This window comes from Carcharodon carcharias, chromosome 1 (genome assembly GCF_017639515.1).
Source record: "Carcharodon carcharias isolate sCarCar2 chromosome 1, sCarCar2.pri, whole genome shotgun sequence".
Lineage (NCBI taxonomy): Eukaryota > Metazoa > Chordata > Chondrichthyes > Lamniformes > Lamnidae > Carcharodon > Carcharodon carcharias.
In genome coordinates this window covers 186,476,380-186,500,848 of record NC_054467.1, presented here as the reverse complement: position 1 = coordinate 186,500,848, position 24,469 = coordinate 186,476,380, and the positions used below count along the sequence as shown (strand labels likewise).

General features: G+C 40.7%; 1 long non-coding RNA gene across 1 annotated transcript; it reads right to left on the bottom strand.

The window, feature by feature from the left end:
- Positions 1–5,270: 5,270 nt before the first annotated feature.
- On the bottom strand, positions 5,271–24,436 carry LOC121285288. Its single transcript, XR_005944628.1, has 2 exons — positions 24,115–24,436; positions 5,271–8,303 (listed from the first exon to the last, which is right to left on the bottom strand). It is a non-coding gene; the product is annotated as an uncharacterized LOC121285288 (long non-coding RNA).
- Between the last annotated feature and the right edge of the window lie 33 nt (positions 24,437–24,469).

The following is a 24,469-nucleotide window of genomic DNA, read 5'->3' as shown; positions in this document are numbered from 1 at the left end:
AGAAGTTCAAGTGGCCAGGAATGGATTGTCCCCATTCCTGAACTGTTCACCTCACTGCTAGGGAAAACATTGCCAACCTGCAGGCTCTGTCACACATTTCGGTTATGAAATTCCCCTTCTACCAGAACATCTTACTGAACCACTAAAAGCTGTAGAGTTATCACAAAAGTATTTCTATACTTTGGAACAGAAAACACACGAGATAGAGGGAGAGATTCAAGGTATCATAGTCCCACCCTGGTGGGACATTTTTGAAAACATAGAGGTCCCTTCATGGGTCAGAATGGCTTCCCACATCCTCGTGGTTTGCCAGATGGGAATAGTGTTGTACCTGTTGTGCTCTCAGTGCAAGTGAAAAGGCAAAATCATGTTCCAAAATGAAAGGACCTGGAAGAAGCATTATGAGAAGGTGGAGAGAGATACACCTGTTTGAACCTTTCATATATTTTTTATTTTGTGTTCCTGAATAAAGATAGTTTTTTTTTTATGTTCGGTTATTTTTAAGAAAGATTTTTACGTGTTGTTTTCTTTAAATAAAGATGTATGTGCACCAAGTGGGGTGTTGGACCCCCTGAATGTTTGGATGTATGTAAATAACTATATTTTGCCTATGCATGCTTACGTACACCACATTTTAAAGAATGGGGAATGAATGTGTCTTGAGATCTTAGGTAATTACTGGGGAAGATTGTCTATCGAGGGTCGGGAATTTGTTTTGTTTTTCCAGTATGATACTTGAAGCAAGGTTTAAGTATCACAGGGGGCGGCTGAAGGGTTCTCAAAATTCCCACATTTTTCATATCATCAACAAGGATATGACTTTTGGACTTTTATGACAGAGGACCCAACTGCTGAGTTAAGTGTAGAACCCTGTAGACAGGAGGCTAGGCCCATGGAGGCCTGGGACTGGACATGCCCAGGCTTGTTGAGTGCAGTGTGGATTGTTGCCTGAAACCAGACGAGAGGAGACAGAATACGCATTCTTCCCTTTTAAAACAATCAACGCAGAGAAAGACTTCATCTTACACGAAACTAATGCCCATCAAAATCTTGCATAAATAATCGCTACTAACTACTAAGGCAGGAATACAGCAATCAATGCAATTATGCGAACCTATCAATACTCCACAATGGCTTTCAGTTCAAGACTAGTTACGGGGACAGGAAGACAATGATAAACATCATGCGAGCCCATTAAAAACAATGAGATAACAATCACCTGAAGAAGCCCATCAGAAGATTGGCTGTCTGGCAGGAGGCAGAGGGTGGGGATAAGGGGGTCCTTCTCAGGATGGCGGCCAGTGACTAGTGGAGTTCCGCAAGGGTCAATGTTGGGACCACAACTTCTCACTTTATACATTAATGATGAAGGAACTGAGGGCATCCTGACTAAGTTTGCAGATGATACAAAGAGAGGTGGAGGGACAGGTAGTACTGAGGAGGCGGGGAGGCTGCAGAAGGATTTGGACAGGTTAAGAGAATGGGCAAAGAAGTGGCAGATGGAATACAACATGGGGAAGTGTGAGGTCATGCACTTTGGTAGGAAGAAGAGAGGCATAGACTATTTTAATAATGGGGAGAGAATTCAGAAATCTGGAGTGCAAAGGGACTTGGGAGTCCTAGTCCAGGATTCTCTTAAGGTTAACTTGCAGGTTGAGTTGGTAGTCAGGAAGGCAAATGCAATGTTGGCATTTATTTTGAGAGGACTAGAATATAAAAGCAGGGATGTGCTGCTGAGGCTTTATAAGGCTCTGGTCAGACCACATTTAGAATATTGTGAGCAATTTTGGGCCCCGTATCTCAGGAAGGATGTGCTGGCCCTAGAGAGGGTCCAGACAAGGTTCATGCGAACGATCCCAGGAATGAAAGGCTTAATATATGAGGAACATTTGAGGACTCTGGGTCTATATTCAATGGAGTTTAGAAGGATGAGGGGGGATCCGATTGAAACTTACAGAATACTGAAAGGCCTGGATAGAGTGGACGTGGGGAAATTGTTTCCATTTGTAGGAGAGACTAGGACCCGAGAGCACAGCCTCAGAGTAAAGGGAAGACCTTTTAGAACAGAGATGAGGAGAAACTTGTTTAGCCAGAGAATCTATGAATTCATTGCCACAGAAGGCTGTGGAGGCCAGGTCATTGAGTATATTTAAGACGGAGATAGATAGGTTCTTGATTGGTAAGGGGATCAAAGGTTACAGGGAGAAGGCGGGAGAATGGGGTTGAGAAACTTATCAGCCATGATTGAATGGCAGAGCACTCAATGGGCTGAATGGCCTAATTTCTGCTCCTAGGTCTTATGGTCTTATAATATCGGACAAAGAATTAACCTTGATTTGGATTCAGATAAGAAATTCAAAAAACAGTATAACTGGGCCACCCAGTTACAAAGGAGGAAAGGGTGAGCAGTTTTGGAGCGGTTGAAGCAGAGTTTAAACAGGGAGCTGAGCCAAGCAGACGAAGGAGATCTGGAGGTTTGCAGGCCCGCAGGCAACATCACGGTGAGGGGCACGGGGTGGCAGGATCAACCTAAAACAACAAGGCCGCAGCCGCAACCGCAGCCCACCACGAAGATCGACCACCCAAAACCGCGCCCTCCACCCAACTGAAGGACCTTTGCAGATTTCACAGACCAGGACTATGTGGGGAAGGCAGGCTCCAGAGGACACAAAGAGCATACCCCAAAACTGCAACCGGCTTACCTGGCTGGATTTCAAACCGTTAAGGAACCCTGGTTGGTGAGTATGATCCCTGACCTCTCCTAGTTCAGTTTAGTTAGGTTCTGGGGGTGGGACAAGGTTAAGGGAATTAGTAGCGTGATTTTCCCTTGTTATGCCATGTGTTCCCCATTCTTAACTATGTGTACTTTGTAGGTCTGTAAAATCTCAGTGTAATCCTAATGTTATAAGTTCATTTGTGACTTCAATAAACACAGTTGCTTTTCTTGCACCAAAACCAGTTGTCTGCTGCACTTTTGTCACAACCCCCAAATAAGTCCAAAGTCTAGAACCCAGGGAGTGGGAGCAATTCGGACCACTCAGAAGTCAGCGGTGAAGCTGACACACACCACCACCCCCTACAAGCTTTTCCAACTTAAGTTTGTGGCTAAAATCCGTCATCCCTGCAACCATCCTGGGAAATTTTCACTGCATCCTCTCAAGGACCCTCCCATCCTTCCTAAAGCATGTTGACCAGAACTGAATGCAATATTCTAGTTGTGGCCTTATCAAAGATCTATACAGATTCAGCATAACTTCCCTACATTTGTACTCAATGTGTCACTGACAGCACATGATTTTCCAACTATTAATATCACATAAACATCAATCCTGATTCAATGAGATTGTCGAAGGGTGTGCCAACAGCAGCACCATACTTCTCAAGAGCAATTAGGCTAGATTTGCTCACCTCCCATGAAAGAAGAAAAAATAGCAACTAAGTGAAGCTATGACTTAGGGCTACCTGCTAAAAATTAAAAGGTGAAAGGTCAGGAGAATGGGAATAAGTAGATAGTCCTTTCATAGAGACTTAGAAACAAATGGCCCAAGGGTCTTTTTCTGTGCTGTAAAAGTTTACAATTCTATGAGGGGAATTTTAATGTTACCAATCAGTGGGGGACAAAAGTAATCAGCAAGTTCACACTGAAGAAACATGACTATAAATGGAACAAAAATAGAAAGTGCTGGAAAAAACCAGCAGGTCTGGAAGCATCTGCGGAGAGAGGAAAATAGAGTTAACGATTCGAGTGCAATATGACTCCTCTTCAGGACTGAAGAGAGGTCGGAATGTGATGGGTTTTATGCTGTTGAGAAAGTGGGGCGAGCCAGCTGGAGCAAAAGAGAAGGTCAGCGATAGGTTACAGGGTGGGAGAGATTAAATTACAAAGATGTCATGCAACACAAGGCAAAGGGAGTGGTAATCATTGTATTAAAGACACAATTCATTGGTCCAGAGTAGGTGTTCATAGCAGAATAAACGTCAGCGTTGTCTGAAAGCAAAATAGCGGAATGCGTTAAAAGCATGATGAAGGTCAGCGCTGTCTGAAAGTAAAGCCAAAGAACAAGATGGCACTTGGGGAAAATAATTCAAAATGGGGGACAGAGTTCATGGTCTGAAATTGTTGACTCAATATTGAGTCCAGAAGGCTGTAAAGTACCTCATTGGAAGATGAGTTGATATTCCTCCAACTTGCATTGATCTTCACTGTAGCAGGCCGAGGCAGAAATGCAAGCATGAGAGCAAGGTGGTGAATTGGCAAGCAAGCAGAAGGTCAGGGTCATACTTGCGGATTGAGCGAAAGTGTTCTATTAAGTGGTTACCCAGTCTGTGTTTGGTCTCCCCAGTATTGAGGACTCTGGAGCCACTGCGCTGCACATTTCTCACCAGGCTCAGATCGGAAGTCCGGACGAGAAATGTGCATCTCTAGACTTGGGTAAGTAAAAAGAAGCTGGGTGACAATCCAACAGCGATTGCCACTCCATGGAAATTCTGGGCCATTATCTTTAATATCCAGAGTTCATTCTCTTGGGTCCCCTGGAGGTATTGGCCTTCCTGATTCCCACTCGCATCCACCAGCTGGAACATCATCTTTGATGGCTTTGAGTGAGAGACAGTCAGGAAACGCAAACAAATTCCAGGATTTAAAATGGACAGGACCTCACACTGAGTTGTCCCCACAGCGAATGAGGTATAACATAGGTGGATGAAAGAACAGTAAACGAAGGGATCTCAGAATGATCCAGCATAGAATGAGGCCAGTTGGTCCATGGTGCCTGTGTCAGATATGGGAACAGGCTAGGTGAATGTGAATAGGACTACTTGCTCTCATTGCAGGTAAACACTGACACAAACTGGTTGGGCCAGCTGGCCTGTTTATGTATTGTAACCTCTATGCATGATTTTGCTGGAAAATAATGAAGCATTGATTAGTCAGATACTGACCTCCAGAGGTCGGATAAAGAACTACATTGTTAGTACAAAGCAAACAGCAGTTTAAATATGTGCTCCACAGAGACTTAATATCTATTTGAATATCTAACCACAAATTGCAACCTGGCTTATGAAACAAGCTAAGTTAAAAATAAAACCAGAAAATGTTGGAAATACATAGCATATGAAACAAAATGACAGCTTACTAATTTCAGTTGGCCCTTCCGTGGAACTGTATGATCAGGAAAAGCCTTTGTTGGAGAACATCAAACATACAGACATATTAACTAGTAACTCATTAAAACTTATTTTAAAACATGATTTATCACCTTGGAATGAACTTTTCCCAAATACTTTTCTTTAATCAAAATATGAACATCGTATCACAAATATAGTGCCATATTTATATTGACAAGGTTCTAACAAAAGGTATATTGTCATTTTTTCTTTCAGATGCCAACTGCCTAACAGCATACTTCTGTCAGTTTCTATTTTTATTTGAAATTTTTAGCACTTTTAGTTTCTCCTTTCACTTAGTTTGGTTCTGATTTCAAGGCAAGGAGCTTACCAATTGAGCCAAAGCTGACATTCACCATAATTATACAACTGTGTAAGTAATTTCTACCAGAGATTTCCCATTACAACTTTGACTCTGATTCACTATTGATATACTGTATAAACTGTACAAGAATTGAAACCTTTATGGAAACAAAAGAGGTGAACTTCAGAAAAAGACACAAAAGACAATTAGAAGATCAAAGAGGAAATAAGAAATGTATATAAATGTAAAATATTCCGTAGGCATATAAGCAATAACAAAAAACTGAGAAAGGAATAGGGCTTGAGAAGATAAATTCACAGAAAGTACTGAATAGTTATTTTATCTTAGTTTTTATTGAAGAAGAAAATGACAATAGTAAAGTCAAGAGGGATATTTAGTTAATATAGACAGCTTAACACAGTAGGAAAAACAGGATCTTTGCTAAAAGATTAGATAACAGAACATCTAAAGAGAGAGAAAATAATAAAAAATAGTTGGAATGGATTTCTCACAGGGGGGCCATTTTTAACCAACTTTATTGAATTCTTTGAATATAGTGAACATGATTTACATGTGAATGCACACTCATGTGAACATACATGTGAATGTGGTGTACGTGAACTTTCGGATGACTTTGATAAGATGCCACATAAGTGATTTGAGACAAAGGACAGTGCAGTCAGGGCCCAGAAAACAGAATGGATTGAAAGATTGATAGGTGGATGAAGGAAGAGTAAATAAATAGATCATAGAATGATACAGCACATAAAAAGCAGAAAACTGAGAGTAGAAATTAAGGAAGGTTCCTCAATCTGTCAGAAAGTGAGAGTTCTGGGGTGGAACCATTGTTATTCACCATACATCATGAATAACTTGGACTCAGAAATTGGAGTTATGGTGATGAAATTTGTAGATGATGTCTAATGAAGTGGGTGGGGTGGCGGGGGGAGCAGTGGGGTAAGGGAATGTATAGCTAATAAAGTGGAGAACTACACCAAAATATGGGAAGACATAGGTGGGTTTGTAGTGTAAGAAGATAAATGGCAAATTAAATTCAAAATAGCAAAATGTACAGCGATTCACTTTGACAGGAGAAGTAAGGAAATGACATATTCCTCAGAAGTTAAGAAACTTAAGAATGGGAAGAGGGGTTCAGGATAAGGTGTTTTTTTAACATAGTGCATTCCAGCTCAAATCAATACACTATCTGAAAGAACGATGTTAGCGGATTCAATAGTAGCTTCCAAGAGGGTATTGAATATACTCTATAAATGGGATGAGGCTGGGTGGCTTGTATTTCAACACAATGGGCAGAGCGGCCTTCTTCTCTGCCATAAATTTTCGACATTTTCTAAATATCTGAGAAGGAGGAATATGCATGGATGTGAGGAGAGGATGGGGAAGTAGCAGTACATGACTTGCTCCATAGGAGAACCAACACTGACACAATGGGCCAAATGGACTTCTTCTGTGCTGTAAAGATTCTATAATAAAAGGAAATATTTGTAGGGCTAAATGGAAAGAGCAAAAAGTGGGACTAATTGGATAGCTCTTTCAAAGAACCAGCACAGGCACAATGGACCAAATGGCCTCTCTCTGTGCTGTAGTATTCCATGAGAAATGAGGTAGAGGTGCAAACAGATCTGGGAATACAGATTCCTAAATCACTAAAAGTAACAACATAAATTGAAAAGTTCATGAGGAGTCCAAAATAATGTTCTGGGGTTCATTCCTAGAGGAATAGAATGCAAAACAGAGAGGGTAATGTTGAAATTCACATAACATTTTGATTAGACCACATTTGGGGTACTGTGTATTTTGGGCTCAATATTTTTATTTTTGTATTCTCCCTCGTTTAGCACTACTGAAATCAGGATTGTTGAGAATTCAAATTGGCAAAGTAATCTTTACTATTCTAAAACAAATTATTTCATTGTTATTGGAGAAAACTAACAATCTTAGCATTTGACCTGATAGTTAATCCAAGCTCAGACAATTTTGGAGATCATCGACCTGGCAACTGTTTTGAGGATAATTCTTCCTTGTGAACAGCTTGGTTTAAGTGAGATGTCTGTGTTGGCGGTGGGTTCACAGATGCCTTATCTCAGCTTTATCTTAGCCTTCCAGGCTCACCCACAGTGAAGACATCAATTATCAGCTGGTGGAGGTGGTGGCAGATTGTTGGCCTGATGAGCTGAATTCCCTTTTTATGGCTCAATTGCTGTTCTCTTTCTGCAGTTGCTCTTGTTGATTGGAAGGCTTGACATAACTTTTGATGATGAATGGAGCCATTTTGGAACCATCATTGATTGGGCATCTGCTTCCCATGTGTTGTTAATAGGGCTTAATGGAGGCTTTGAGATTGTCTTTGAAATATTTCCTTTGACCTGCGTGTAAACAGGCTTCCTGGCGTAGCTCTGAGTAGAACACCTGTAATGGCAGCCTTCAGGCATTCTGACGTTATGTCTGGTCCATCCCAGCTGATATGAGATTATCATGGTCTCTATACTTGACATGTCTGCATCTTGAGAATGCTCATCTTTGCCCTTTTGTCCTCCCACTTGATTTGCAAGAACCTTCCATGACAGTGTTGATGATATTGTTTTAGGGCCTTTGTTATGAATGTGAGGCTTTATAAGACAGTTTGTAAGTGATTTTTTTTTAAAGAGACTCTCAGACTCAGTGACCCGGAGAGGGACCTAAACAGCTGCTGTTGTGGAATTGGTCAGAATGCAATGTTCTCTTTCCTGTTGCAGATGCTTTTCACCCCAAGACCCCAAAGGGCATAAAGATAAGCCCAGCAACAGGCCAGTCCTTGGTGATGGGGAAGCTTCTAGAAACAACAATTTGGGACAAAATTAATAGTCACTTGGGAAAATGTGGGTTAATTAAGGCAAGCCAGCATGAGTTTGTTAAGGGCAAATCATGTTTAACTAACTTTCTGGAGGTTTTTGTAGGGGCAGCAAGGAAGTTGGCGAGGGCAATTTGATGTGGTGCACACAGACTTCCAAAAGGTATTTGATACAGAGCTGCACAACAGACTTGTGAGCAAAATTATAGCTCATGGAATAAAAGGGACAGTAGCAATATGGATACAAAACTGGCAGACTGACAGCAAACAAATAGTATTGGTTAATAGATGCTTTTAAGATTGGAGGAAGTGGAGTTCCTCAGAAGTCGGTAGGACAATTGCTCTTCCTGATGTATAGTAAATGTATGTACTTGGCAAATAAGGCACAATTTCAAAATCTGCAGGTGATAAAAAGCTTGGAAATATTGTGGAGAGTGAAGGGAATAGTGTAGAACTTTAAAAGGATGTAGACAATGGTGAAATGGGTGAACAAGTGGCTGATGAAATTCATTGTAGAGAAGTGTGAAGAGGTTCATTTTGGTAGGAAGAGCACTGGCAAGCAATATAAAATAAAGGATATAATTCCATAGCGGGTGCAGAAGCAGATGGACCTGGGTATATATGAGCATTAGACATTGAAGATGGCAGGACAGGTTGAGAGCATGGTTAATAAAGCATACAATATCCTAGGTTTAATTAATAGGTGCATGGTGTCCAAAAGCAAGGAGGTTATATTAAATTTGTATAAAACACTGGTTTGGCCTCAGCTGGAGTATTGTGTCCAGTTCTCAGCTTTGTATTTCGTACAAAGATCTGCAATACTTGACCTCATCCTCACCAACCTGCCTGCCGTAGATGCATCTGTTATGACAGTATTGGTGGGAAGGATCACCACACAGTCATTGTGGAGACAAAGTCCACATTGAGGATACCCTCCACCGTGTTGTGTGGCACTACCACCATGCTAAATAGGATAGATTTCAAACAGATCTAGCAGCTCAAGACTGTGCATCCATGAAGTGCTGTGGGCCATTAGCAGCAGCAGAATTGTATTCAAACACAATCTGTAACCTCATGGCCCGGCATACCCCTCACTCTACCATCACCATCAAGCCAGGGGATCAACCCTGGTTCAATGAAGAGTGCAGGAGGACATGCTAGGAGCAGCACCAGGCATACCTAAAAATGTGGTATCAACCTGGTGAAGCTATAACACAGGACTACTTGCGTGCCAAACAGTATAAGCAACAAGTGATATATATGAGCTAAGCAATCCCACCACCAACAGATCAGATCTAAGCTCTGCAATCCTGCCACATCCAGTCGTGAATGGTGGTGGACAATTAAACAACTCACTGGAGGAAGAGCCTCCACAAATATCCCCATCCTCAATGATGGATGAGCCCAGTGCAGCAGTGCAAAAGATAAGGCTGAAGCATTCGCAACAATCCTCAGCCAGATTACAGGTACTTATTATAAGAAATCCCAAAAGTTCTAATTAAACTAACTTCCAACTGTACACCCCCTTTAAGGCAAAAGTCCAAAATAGATTTTAAATTTAAATAGCAAGCCAGCGAGTTTACCACAGCACTCACTCTGCTGTGGAATACCAAAGGCTTTTCTCCAACTTTAGTTACTGGAAACAGCAAACTTTTGCAAACATGGTTGGAGGCTTCCCCAAGGCTGTTTTACACACTCCTGTTAGTTCTTACATAACCTCACAAGATCACCTTCCTTGACAGACAAAACGGAAAAGGTGGCAGAGTTGCATTGCTGGTTAAAGAGGAAATTAACACAATAGTGAGGAAAGATATTAGCTCCGATGATGTAGAATCTGTATAGGTAGAGCTGAGAAACATTAAAGGGCAAAAAACGTTAGTGCGGATTGTATATAGAAACCCCAAACTGTAGCGGTGATGTTGGGAATGGCATTAAACAGGAAATTAGAGACTCATGCAATAAAAGAATATCTGTAATTATGGGTGACTTTAATCTGCAGTTAGATTGGGCAAATCAAATTAGTAACAATACCGTAGAGGAGGAATTCCTGGAGTGTATGCGGGATGGTTTTTCAAGACCAATACGTTGAGGAAACTAACGAGAGAACAGGCCATCCTCGACTGGGTATTGTGTAATGAAAAAGGAATAATTGACAATCTAGTTGTGTAAGGCCTGTTGGGGATGACTGACCATAATATGATAGAATTCTTCATGAAGATGGAGAGTGACGTAGTTGATTCTGAAACTAGGGTCCTGAATCTTAATAAAGGAAACTACGATGGTATGAGGTGTGAGTTGGCTATGATGGATTGGGAAACATTTCTTAAAGGGATGATGGTGGATAGGCAATGGCACACATTCAAAGAGTGCATGATTGAACTAAAACACTTGTTTATACCTCTCTGGCACAAAAGTAAAACAGGAAAGGTGGCCAAAACATGGCTTATAAGGGAAATTAGAGATAGTAGTAGATCCAATAAAGAGGCAAACAAATTGGCCAGAAAAAACAACAGACCTGAGGATTAGAAGCACTTAGAATTCAGCACATGAGGACCAAGGGATTGCTTAAGAAGGGGAAAATAAGAGCACGAGAGTAAGCTTGCAGGGAACATTAAAACTGACTGTTAAAATTTCTATAGGTATGCGAAGAGAAAAAGATTAGTGAAGGCCCTTACAGTCAGAAACAGGGGAATTTATAATGGGGAACAAAGAAATGGCTGACCAACTAAATACATACTTTGGTTCTGTCTTCACAAAGAGGACACAAATAATATACCAGAAATGTTGGGGAACACAGGGTTTAGTGAGAGGGAGGAATTCAAAGAAATCAGCATTAGTAGGGAAATGGTGTTGGAGAAATTGATGGGATTGAAGGCCGATAAATCCCCAGGGCCTGATAATCTATATCCCAGAGTACTTAAGGAAATGGCCCTAGAAATAGTGGACACATTGGTGGTCATCCTCCGAGATTCTATAGACTCTGGAACAGTTCCTACAGATTGAAGGATAACTAATCTATTTAAAAAGGGAGGTAGAGAGAAAACAGGGAATTATAAACCAGTCAGCCTGATGTTGGTAGTGGGGAAAATTCTTGAGTCCATTATAAAAGATTTAATAGCTGAGCACTTGGAAAACAGTGGCAGAATTGGACAGAGTCAGCATGGATTTACGAAAGGGAAAACATGCTTGATAGATTTACTGGAAATTTTCGAGGATGTAACTAGCAGAGTTGATGGGGTGGAGCCAATGGATGTGGTTTATTTGGACTTTCAGAAGGTTTTCGACAAATTCCCACATAAGAGATTAGTGTGTAAAATTAAAGCGCATGGGATTGGGGGTAGTGTATTGAGATGGATAGAAAACTGGTCGGCAGACAGGAAACAAAGAATAGGAATAAACGGGTCTTTTTCCGAATGGCAGGCAGTGACTAATGAGGAACCGCTGGGATTGGTGCTAGAACCCCAGCTATTCACAATACATATTAATGATTTAGATGAGGAAACTAAATGTAATATCTCCAAATTTGCAGATGACACAAAGCTGGGTGGGTGGATGAGCTGTGAGGAGGATGCAGAGATGCTTCAGTGTGATTTGGAGAAGCTGAGTGAGTGGGCAAACACATGGCAGATGCAGTATAATGTGGATAAATGTGATGTTTTCACTTTGGTAGCAAAAATAGGAAGGTAGATTATTATCTGAATGGCTATAAATTGAGAGAGGGGAATGTGCAACGAGACCTGGGTGTCCTTGGACACCAGTCGCTGAAGGTAAACATGCAGGTGCAGCAGGCGGTAAAGAAGGCAAATGGTGTGCTGGCCTTCATAGCCATAGGATTTGAGTACAGGAGCAGGGATGTCTTGCTGCAATTAGAGGGAGTGCAGCGAAGATTTACCAGACTGATTCCTGGGATGGCGGGACTGACATATGAGGAGAGATTGAGTCAATTAGGATTATATTCGCTGGAGTTCAGAAGAATGAGGGAGGATTTCATAGAAACCCATAAAATTCTAACATAACTAGACAGGGTAGATGCAGGAAGGATGTTCCGAATGGTGGAGTAGTCCAGAACCAGGCGTCACAGTCTGAGGATATGGGATAGACCATTTAGGACTGAGATGAGGAGAAATTTCTTCACGCAGAGTGGTGACCATGTGGAATTAACTACCACAAAAAGTAGTTGAGGCCAAAACATTGTATGTTTTCAAGAAGGAATTAGATATAGCTCTTGGGGTGAAAGGGATCAAAGGATATGGGGAGAAAGCATGAGCAGGCTATTGAGTTGCATTGATCAGCCATGATCATAATGAATGGCAGAACAGGCTCAAAGGGCCGAATGGCCTACTCCAGCTCCTATTTTCTATGTTGTTATGTTTTCCTTTCTCCTTGATATATGTTTCTCTCTCTTTAATCTGTTAATTCCATTGTTTTATGTCTTTGGAAAAATGTACTTTTCCCATAATATAAAAATCTCTCATGTTGTCAGTGTGGTCATCAACTGTCAACTTAACCTGCTTGGCAAAATTAGGTCCTGCCAAAACTGGTGTCGTAGTCAAAATAGTTTTTAAACTGCCAGATGCATTACGCAAATCCTGCGTCCATTGAAACTTCTTGTTCTTTATTAACTGTTCAGTCAATGGAGCAACAACACTGCTAAAATTTGCTACAAACTTCCGGTAAAATCCACTCATGCCCAGAAATCTCAAAACTTCTCATTTTGTTGCAGGCATGGGGTAATTCATGGTGGCTTTTACTTTCACATCTCTTGGAGCCACTTTACCATGTCCTAGATATGTAACTTGCATTTTTGCAAACTCACTCCTAGCCAAGTTCACCAACAATCAGCTATTTACAGTTGATCAAACAGTTCTTTCAGTGTTGTAAATGCTCCTCCCACATTTGAAAACTATCAAGTCATCAATGTAAGCAGCACAATTGCACAGTCCTGCTATTACTTAGTTTGTCAGCCTTTGAAAAAACGCTGGTGCATTTTTCATGCCAAATGGCATAACTTTAAACTGACATAGTCCATCTAGTGTCACAAAAGCCTATTTCTCCTTTGCTCTCTCTGATAACAGTACTTGCCAATATCCTCTAAGCAAGTCAATCTTTGTGACAAACTTTGATTGTCCCACTTTCTCAATATAATCTTCCAACTGTGGAACAGGATATGAATCCACTTTTGTCACTGTATTTACTTTTCGATAGTCCACATACAACCTTTGTGTTCCATTTGGCTTCGGTACCATCACAATAGGTGAACTTCAGTTAGACTCAATGATGTCATTTTGAAGCATTAATTTGATTTCCTTCTGTACTTGTGATAATTTTGCTGGACTTGATCAATAAGAATCTTGCCTTATTGAAGCTGACATTTATATTACGTGTAGCTAAATTTGTCCTCCCTAGCTTATTCCCATAAATAGCTTCTCCAAATCACTTTGACACTTGTCTGGAATGTAATTCAATATTACATTTAAATTTTCGAGCACCTCCTCATTATCCAATTTGATTGGAAGAAAATCAATTTCAGAGTCCTTCATTTCTACCTCTTTCCCTTTATCTGCCACCACTGACACTTATGGTCATCTTCCCTGTCAAAGTACTTTTTAAGCATATGTACATGACACACCCTCTGCTTCTTTCTTATATCTGGAGTATTTATTTAATAATTTACTTCATTCAATTTCTTTTCAATTTTCCAAGGCCCACTAAACCTTGCCTTTAATGGTTCACTCAATACATGTAGTAAAACTAAGATTTTTTCCCCAGCAACAGAACTACAAGCTTTAGCCCCCTTATCTGCCTTAACCTTCTGTAATATCTTTAAATGTTCCTTAGTTAACTCACATGCTCTGTTCAATCTTTCTCTGAAGTTTGTCACATAATCCAGGAAAGTAGTTTCTGAATTCTGACATACTAATTGCTTTTGAATCAACTTCAGTTGTCCGCTTACCTCATGACCATAGACTAATTCAAAAGGACTAAATCCTGTTGATTCATTAGGACCATCCCTAATAGCAAATAACAAGAATGACACTCCCCCATCCCAATCCTGTGGATAGTCTTGACTATAAACCCTCATCATAGTTTTTAAAATTTGATGCCATCTTTCCAAAGCAGCTTGTGATTCAGGATGATAAGCTGTTGACCAAATTGTTTTATCCCCAAGCTGTTCATGACTTCCTTAAACAGCTGTGACATGAAATTAGAACCTTGATCCAATTGTATTTCTTTTGGTAAACCATATCCGGTAAAAAATTTAGTCAACTCTTCCACAATTCTCTTTGTTGTCATATTTTGCAAAGGTATCACTTCCAGAAACCTTGTGGACACATCTATTATTGTCAACAAGTACTGATTTCCACTTTTAGTCTTAGAAAGGGCTCCTACATAATCAATCAAGACCCTAGTAAAAGGTTCATCAAATGCACAAATTGGAATTAAAGGTGCTGGTTTAATCACAGCTTGAGGTTTTCCTGTCACCTGACATGTGTCATGTTCTACAGAATTTGACTACATCTCTAGGCAATTCAGGCCAATAGAAATGTTTTTGTATTGTTGCCTGAGTCTTCTTAATTCCTAAATGTCCCCCAATTGGCATTTCATTAGCTACTCTGAATATCTCATTTCTGTACCCAGATGGTATAACTAGCTGATGCACTGGCGTCCATTTTTTATCAGCTGAAACATTAGATAGCCTCCACTTCCTCATTAACACATTACCTTTAAGGTAATAACATTCTGGAATACATTCTGCCTCTGTTTCTGAGGAAGCTGTCTGATATAACTGCTTTATTTGTAGATTCTTCTGCTGTACCTCTACCAACTTTCTTGCGCTAAACACTTCAACTTCATTCTCCTCCATTTTCTCTCCATGAACAATCTTATTAAAGATAATATCAGCTAACTGAATATCTGCATCTTTTCCCTGCCTTTTAAATTCCTCCTCTTCCTGTTTTAACCTGTAAGTTTGTGATCTTGTTATTTCACAATCTCAAACAATCCAGAATGTTCTTTCTGTAACACCTCTGTTTAATGCACTGTCACATGCTGCTTGACTGCAGTAGGCACCACCATCATCTGTGTCCCAGCTATATTATTACCTAAAATAAATTGAACCCCTGTAATGAGCAATTTTTCCACTATTCCAACAATCACCTCGTCTGTTTTCAAGCTACTTTTCAAATTCACCTTGCACAATTGAATACTTATTGTTTCTCCATGAATTTCCTTTATTAATACCTTTTCCTGCAGTACTCACTCTGAACAACAAATATCGCTATCCACTAGCCCCTGTGTCTTGTAAACTTTTAATATCTTTACCTTATCCAAAGTGTATACATGGAAGGAACTTCCCTTCACATACAAAATCTTTAAACATTTCTGTAAGCTGCCCTTCAGAGCACTCTTGGGTAAATTGTGAACAGATTCCCATTGATCTACCTATCGCTGATTCTTCCTACTTCATCTGTACACAAACCATTGGCTTTTTTCTGTGCCGGGATCTCTGAACCAAGCAGTAACCTTATTTACAGAACTATTCTGCAATCCAGTTACTGCAATGGGTTTTCCCTGTAACCTCCAACACACTGACCTTGTGTGCCCCACTTTATTACAATGAAAACACCTCAGTTTTCGAGTGTCACTCCTACCCTCAGCACCTTCCTTTTCATTCTGAGAAAAAACTTCCCTTCCCTGACTACCTACCTTCCCACTTTCTATCCTTCTCGGGTTTAAAAGGGTGACGTAAAAAAGGTTTAGATTCATGAACTAACTCATAATCATCAGCTATCTCTGCTGCTTGCCTAGCCATTTTAACTCTCTGTTCTTCCACGAGATCTCAGTACCAAAGGAATTGAATCATTAAATTCTTCTAAAAGAATTACTTCTCTAAGAGCTGCATAAACTATTTCTACCTTTAATACCCATATCCACCAGTCGAAATTACTTTGTTTTACTCTCTCAAAACCAATATAAGTTTGACCAGGCTGTTTCCTTATGTTCTTAAATTTCTGCCTGTATGCTCAGGAACCAACTCATATGCACTCAAAATAGCCTTTTTTACTGCATCATAATCCTCCAATACTTATGCTGACAGAGAAGCATAAAACTCATGAACACTACCTCCCATCCAAGACTGTAAAAGCAATGTGCAGATATCTTGTGGCCATTTCATCTGCTTAGCTATCTTCTCAAATGAGATAAAGAACACATCTAAATCCTTTTCTCCAAAGAAATGATTTCAAGCACATACATAAGATTACAATTACTTAATATTATAACAAATCCCAAATTTCCTAATTAAACTGACTCCCAACTACATACACCTTTCAAGGTGTCAGGCCAAAATAGATTTTAAATTTAAATAGCAAGCCAGCAGGTTTACCACAGCACCCACTCAACAGTGGAATTCCAAAAGCTTTTCTCCAACTTTAGTTACTAGACACAGCAAACTTTTGCAACCATGGCTGGAGGCTTCCCCAAGGCTATTTTACACACTCCTTTTAGTTCTTACATGGCCCCAAAACATCACCTTCCTTCCTTCTTGATATATGTTTCTCTCTCTTTAATCTGTAAATCCTATTGTTCGATATGTCTTTGGAAATGTACTTTTCCGATAATATAAAAATCTTTCATGTTGTCAATATGGTCAGTACCTTTTGGGGAAAATAAACATACTTTGCCTTACTGTGTCCAGTGGGGTTCCACAGGGATCGTTGTTGGGTCATGTGTTGTTTGTGGTATATATAAACGATTTAGACTTGAATGTAAGAGGGTTGATCAGACATGAAAATTGATGGGATGGTAAATAGTGAGGAGGATAACCTTAGATTACAGTAGGATATAGACGGGTTGGTCAGATGGGCTGATCAGTGGGAAATGGAATTTAATTTGGATAAGCGTGAGGTGATGCACTTGGGGAGGACAAACAAGGCACGAGAATACATGATGAATGGTAAGACCCTGGGTAGTACTGAGGATCAGAGGGACCTTGGTGTGCATGTCCACTGGTCCCTTAAGATAGCGGGACAGATAGATAAGGTGGTTAAGAAGGCATATGGGATACTTGCCTTTATTAGCCGGGGCATAGAATATAAGGGGAGGGATGTTATGCTGGAACTGTATAAAACTCTGGTTAGGCCACAGCTAGAGTATTGCGTGCAGTTCTGGAATCCGCATTATAGGAAGGATGTGATTGCACTAGAGAGACTGCAGAGGAGATTTATCAGGATGTTGCCTGGGCTGTAGAGTTTTAGTTATGAGGAGAGATTGGATAGACTGGGGTTATTTTCCCTGGAGCGGAGGAGATTGAGGGGGGACATGATTGAAGTGTATAAAATTATGAGGGGCATAGATAGGGTAGAAAGGAAGGACTTTTCACCTTGGCGGATGGGATCAATAACCAGGGGCATAGATTTAAGGTAAGGGGCAGAAGATTTAGAGGGGATGAAAGGAGGAAGTTTTTCACCCAGACGGTGGTGGGAATTTGGAACTCACTGCCTGAAAGGGTGGTAGAGGCAGAAACCTTCATAACATTGAAGAAATATTTGGATGTACACTTGTGACACCATGGCATACAAGGCTATGGGCCTAGTGCTGGAAAATGGGATCAGAATAGTTAGGTACTTGTTTGACCGGTGCAGATTCGATGCCCGAAGGGCCTTTTTCTGTGCTGTAGACCTCTATGACTCTATGGGCAGAATTTTACCGTCGGTGAGCGGGGGGCAGGGCCTGCTTGCCGACGTGTAAAATGACGCAAGATGAAGTCGGGCGGAACCCCCGTGTGGTGAAAAAATGTGAATTTTCAGGAAGGCGGGGGCACCGCAAAATCAGCTGCATGCCCGCCGATCTGTCAGTGGCCACTTGAGGCCATTGACAGGATCATTTAAGCAATTAAAGGACCTGCCCGTCCAACCTTAAGGTTGGTAGGTTGGCCAGGAGCCCCGGCAGCAACTAGCAAAAACATGAAACCTCTTCCAGTAGCGGGATGAGGTTTTATGTAGGGTTTTAAAAATTGTAATAAAGTTGTTAAATTATGAACATGTCCCAACTCATGTGACATTGTCACATGAGGGGACATGAAAGGGATTTTCCTTTTCTCTATTTTTAATATTTTTAAAAGTCGAGGTGATCTCCCTGAGGCTGCACCGAGCCTCAGGGAGATGAGTGCGCCCTTTCGTGCGCATGCACAAAAGAGCGCCCTCAATTTTAGGGATTCCCCCAGCCCACACAGGGAGTGCATAGTGCTTCCTGGCGGACGTCATGCTATGCGGGCCTTTATTGGCCCGCCCACGTAAAATGGCAGTGCAGCCCCGATCGCTGACAGTGATCGGCTCAGCGCCCACCCGCAACTGGGTCAAGCCCACCCGCCTGACAAACGGAAAATTCTGCCCTATGACTCTATTTATCTTGTGAGTTGTAAACATCTTACCATCCCTTTGAAACTCAAACAACTCCTTCACTTATCCAAAAATGAAAATTTCCTTCACATCCTACAGGCTAAGACCTCATCTGGTTTACTCATTAACATTTCAAATACCTTTTACCCCTAACTTATTTTGATAATTTCAAGCTTGCAGCCTATCTGACTCTAATTTAATTAAGCCACACAGTCAGAGCCATCTATACTCACATCCTTTAACCTCATTTACAATAAACAATAATATTATGAAACATTACTATAGTTTTGTGACATTTGCAATCGTCCGCTCCACCCATCAATGGCAGGCTGTGTATCACACTGCCTCACATTGGGAATCTAATTTCAATAGTTTAGCATCTCATTCTAAGCCCTACCCACCAGAATCATCCCTCCATACTGTATTATCCTGATTGCATGCCCACGTGTTTCACAACAGTACATAAGTGACATGAACTTAGCGACCTGCATATCGCGTCGATTTTCGAGGTTTGTTTGTCTACCATGCTTCGGGCAGTCCTCGCAGACATCAGCACCAAGCATCACAGACAACACCACATCACTTTTAAGGGGGTTCACGGGCAGGTCTCTACCTATCAGACCAGCCGTAACGTGGGGGTAGCTTTTCAATGGCTGCAGGGCTAGGGTTTGCTTGGGGAACGGGGAAAATTGGACTCAGGCAAGGGAAGAGGCTGCAGGGCGATGGCTGTAATGGGAAAGGGCAGTTTCCCATGCTGTGTGTGGGGGCACATGCTGATCTGTGCAAGTGGCCTCAAAATGGTGAGGAGAAAGTTTCCAAAGGAGATGAGGCCAGATGGAGATGTGAGGGTGTGTGAGAGTGAGCAGTGGTGTCCCTTGAACCAGCAGTGAGATGGATGCCGGTGAATGTGTGATGGCCTTAAGAGTGTGTGAATTTAGAGTAATAAGATGGTTGTCTTGCCCTGAAGGCACGAATGACATCATTCATCCGTTTAATGCACTTGATGGCCAACATCTTGTGTGCAGCTTTGGCACTGACGACCTCTGCCACCACCTCCCAAGCTGGAGTGGTGAGACAGTCAGGCCTCCTGCAGCCAGAGCGGGGGTAGAGGACATCGCAGTGGCCCTCCAAAACATCCAGAGCGCATCCTAGGGATCTGCCACTGAGGGGGACTGCACTCTTCTTGGTTTTTGGGGCCATGTCTTCACTGGAGCAGTCCTTGGCTGCAAGCATTGAGAAGTGTGTGCGTGGCTGCTGTTTAAATATGGTGAGGATGCGGCAAGCTAATGGTGTGGCAGGAAAATCAGAGGCCATCTGCCAGCGAGACAACACGTTTCCTGTAGCTACATAATTAATGAGGCGGGAATGGGACGATATGGCGTGAAAACCCGCCATGGTGGCCAGCGGGTAAAGCATCCTTTTTTTCTGCCCACTACTGGACTTTGTGCAAATATGGGACGATTCTCCCCCTAATCTATGAGGCTACATATCTGCTGAGAGCAGGGCATAGCCTACAAATGAAAAATATTTTCCGTTGTGCTAATTAGTTAACGGGGAAGCATCTTTTTTGCAGTTTGGTATATTAATCGCCTATTCAATAATGTTTAGTCTATGTTGATTTTAGTTTGTTACAGTAGAAGTCTTAAAACATGCAATCTTGTCTTATGATTCTTCCCATCGGTCACTGGGAAATTCATAATTCTTCTTAAAAGTTATCGGTCTCTACTAGGATTGTAATAAGTTAAAGGCTCTTGTGGGATTCAAATCCAGAGCCTGTAAAATGGGTATACTGGATTTTTCCAGAGGTTAGACGAACAAGATTTCACATTTTGCTGTATTCAATGAAAGGTCAATATGACTACATTAAATGCACAGAAAATTTTGGAAAGAGATACCTGTCTGCCTTATAACAGTTAGCAAAGGTTAATTTGAAAGTAGTGGCAGAGAAAGTTGAAGTCAACTTGAAAGTAGTGGTTAAAAAGGCAGAGGTTCTTGAAGTATTGGCTCAGCACTTGAATCTTGAGGAGGAAAATGGTGATCTCAATAGCATTCAAGTTCATTTGGCTAGGCTTCAATTAAATGAGAAAAAAGGAGGAATTTGGAACCTTGAATTACAACTCCAAAGAGAGAGAAGGAAGAGCAAGAAAATTTGAACCTGACAGAGAAAAGCTTTGATTATGTGAACAGGGGATGGCCAAGAAACTTAAGGATGACTCATGCTTAACTCCCTAGTTTTGACTTGGTGAGGAATATTCACTTAGTGCCTAAATTCAGTGAGAAAGGAGTTGAAATGTACTTTATGTAATTTGAAAAATTACTATGAACCTGCGCTGGCCAAAAGATCATGATACAGTGAAAACTACTGTTCTCAATGCCTATGAGTTAGTGCTGGAGGCTCACAGCTAGAAATTTAGAAATTTAAGGAAGGAACAGAGTCTGACTTTCATGGAATTTGCTCTAGAGGAAGAAGAAATGATATTTGATAGATGGTTTATGTCTATGACGGTTGAACAAGACTTCAAAATCCTTTGAGAGGTTTTGCTAATGGAAGAATTTAAAAATAATGTCCCTTTAGGAATAAGGTCCCACCTGGAAGACCATAAAGTTTCTAAGATAATAGTAATAGTAATATTAATATATATATATATATAATAATAAGAATAAATAATAATAATAGCAGACAATTATGAGTGCCTCAGATGCATGTTGAATACAGGCCATTATTTGTGAACTTAGACAGAAACTGGAGAGATAAGAGACTGGATCAAAGTGAGGAGAATGGCCTGGGGAAGGAAACAAACATTCCTTAGAGTAGTAAGAGAGATAATCTAGATTTAAGAATAACAACATGTTATTTTCATCATAAGAAAGGTTATTTAAAGGCTATTAGAAATTAAAAAGCAATACTGTAGCATTTGCAAGATTGCACAATGCTCCTCCTGAAATTACTGTCCCAATGAGCAAAGCTTATAACAAACCTACAGCTTCTCCTGTATTCATCACGAGAGTGGGACAGGTTGCATGAAATTGTGGAAGTTTCTGTGTAAAGGTGAAGTGTCCTTATTCTGGTTTGCTGAAGCAGAAAAGCAAATTGTTGTCCTTAGAGATACCAGATCAGCCTAGTTAAAGATTGGTAGGTGAAGGGACCTCCCCATCAGAAAATTCACAAAATAAAAATGTCTCAATGGAGGGTATTGATGCGAATTGTTTACCCATTCCTTTGTATAGAGTCAATTTAAAATGTGGTTTCATTTCAGGTTCTGTCATGAATAATCGTGAGGCTTGTGCTTAATTTGTCCATTGACAGTGAAGATCTTTTATGAGGAAAAAGCTTGGTTGGGAATAAAGTATTGCCGTCTCCAGTGGTTCTGGAATAATCCGTTGACACTGATAAATCTGAAGTTGTATGGGAAAAAATTGAGTGACTTAAAACAATCAATTGGTACCTTTAGCCCTGCTGTGTAAATGAATGTTTCAGCTAAAGATATGATAAGAGTCAAAAGCTCAAATTGCTATTGTTAAAAGGACAGTGGACTGGAAGCAAAAAGTTAATGGCAGTTGGAGATGAATTAAACCTGCCTGAATTAAACACGTAGGCAGAACCTGAGCACAGTGTGACAAAGTAGATAACAACAGTATTCAAAGCTAATGATAAAACAAAGGAAAGAAGTGCTTTGAAAAAGCATCACACAGCTGCATACTCAGCTGACACCATATACAGACATCATAGAGCTGCAAGTAAGAGTCTGTCTTCTTGAAAGTAAATTAAAATCTCAGAATGATGAAGTGATTGCTCTGGATAGAAAAGAATTGAATAAAACTCAAACTGAATGGTAGCATGAAATGCAAAGAGAAATTAAAAGAATTTGTAAACTGACCAAAAAAAAGTATGTTTTTTTTAGATGAGCATTGACATATCCTTAACAATGTTCTTAAAGCAGCAAAGATGATTTCACTTGACAGAACAATAAATTGCTTGTGTTAAACCTGCATTCTTTGGAAGAGTTAAATCATCAAAACAAACTTAAAAGGCAAAAATGATCCTGAATTTAAACAGGATTTGTACAATTCCAATGTGTGACTAGTTGAGACTTTTGTCACAGTCATGGACATAAAAAAACATGCTGACCTGGAAGAAAATGGAAATCATTTGTTAAAACCTGAAGAGTGGTTCAGAGTTTATTTTAAAAAGTGAAAACCCTAGTGACAAGGTATTGACTGATTTTAAAGAGAAACAAAGGGATTTGCTGAATCCAGAGGGTAATAACTGCTATGACGGGGGTTACTCCTTGGATTACCCTTCACAGCTGCCACTATCCAAAAGCCAGATGATTTACAAGCAATCACAAATACTATCCCAGGGTCCAGACTGTGTGCAATCCAATACAGATTTAAAAAAACAATATGAAAGATGCAAAACCACAGGGTAATCTTTTAACAGAGAGGATGGAAATGTTGTACAGCCTCTGCAAAATGAAAAAGGGGGATCTTTCGCGCAGATTGAAAGAAATTGAAGCAATCCGTAGTAAAAGAAACTCTCATTTTGTATTAGCAAGTTGGGACTCTAAGAATTCATTCAAGCTGGACTTTAAATCCGAATTGTCACATTTGGATGTTGGTTATGGGTTAAATTTTATACGGTTGCCAAGACAAAATGTTTAATGGTGAAATAAGACAGAAGGGTACAAAATATTACCACAACTGTATGGAGTTGGTCAGCTGTTAAAGTGTTTACAATATCGTATTTTGATAGTGTCATAGAAAAATTACTACTATAGCCATGTTTTCTTCTAATTTTTGCGGGGGAGGTGTTACAAATGCAAGTGCTGTGTTTGGCTGCAGTAGAGAGCTTCATTGGAGATTGGTGACTGAGGGAATTTTACAGTTTAAAACAACAAGAGGAGAGCTGGGAGTTTTATAGTTTAAAACAGCAAAAGGAGAGCTGAGAAGGGCGTAGGTGGTGGGAAATAAAAACTGGTGGCCGAGAGCCCCTTCAATCAGTTTTTACCTTTCAGAGCCAGCATGTGACCTCACAGTAAAACAGGCGATTGATGAGTATCTTTTCTGTGTCTCTTTTGATTGACCAAGTGGTTTAAATCAGATGTTTTTACAGCTGAAGAGTACAGTTAAGAAATTCACTTTTAAAATATTTAACGTGGTGGGGTGAAAAGTGAAGGCAAGGGGGACCCTATTATTGTTCTGGGGGGGAAGGTGCAAGGGCAGAGAACAGGAGATGGGTCAGACACAGTTGAGGGCCCTGTTAACCACAGTGGCTGGGAAACCTTGGTTGAGGAAGAAGGAAAACATGTCAGAAGCGCTGTTTTGGAACGTGGGATCATCAGAACAGATACAATGGAGGCAAATGAACTGAGAGAATGGGACAGAGTCCTTACAGGAAGCAGGGTATGAGGAGCTGTAGTCGAGATTTTCCAGTGGGCTCAGTGGCCGAGAAAATCCGGATCCATTTACACTCCCTTTGTCTTCTGTTCACGACATCTTTGCCAATTTCTCCTCTGCCCCTACCTATTGCTGGCCTTTTTTCCAGCTTCATCGGCTTAAACAGTATAAATGTCATCACATTTCTTTAGCTCTGAAGAAAGGTCACACAGACTCGGAACGTTAACTTTCTGTTTCTGTCTCCACAGATGCTGTCAGGCCTGCCGAGTTTTCCCAGCATTTCCTGCTTCTATTTCAAAAACCTTATTTGTTCCTCCTGCCGTCGTCGCTGCTTGTGCTGCGATTGGGGCA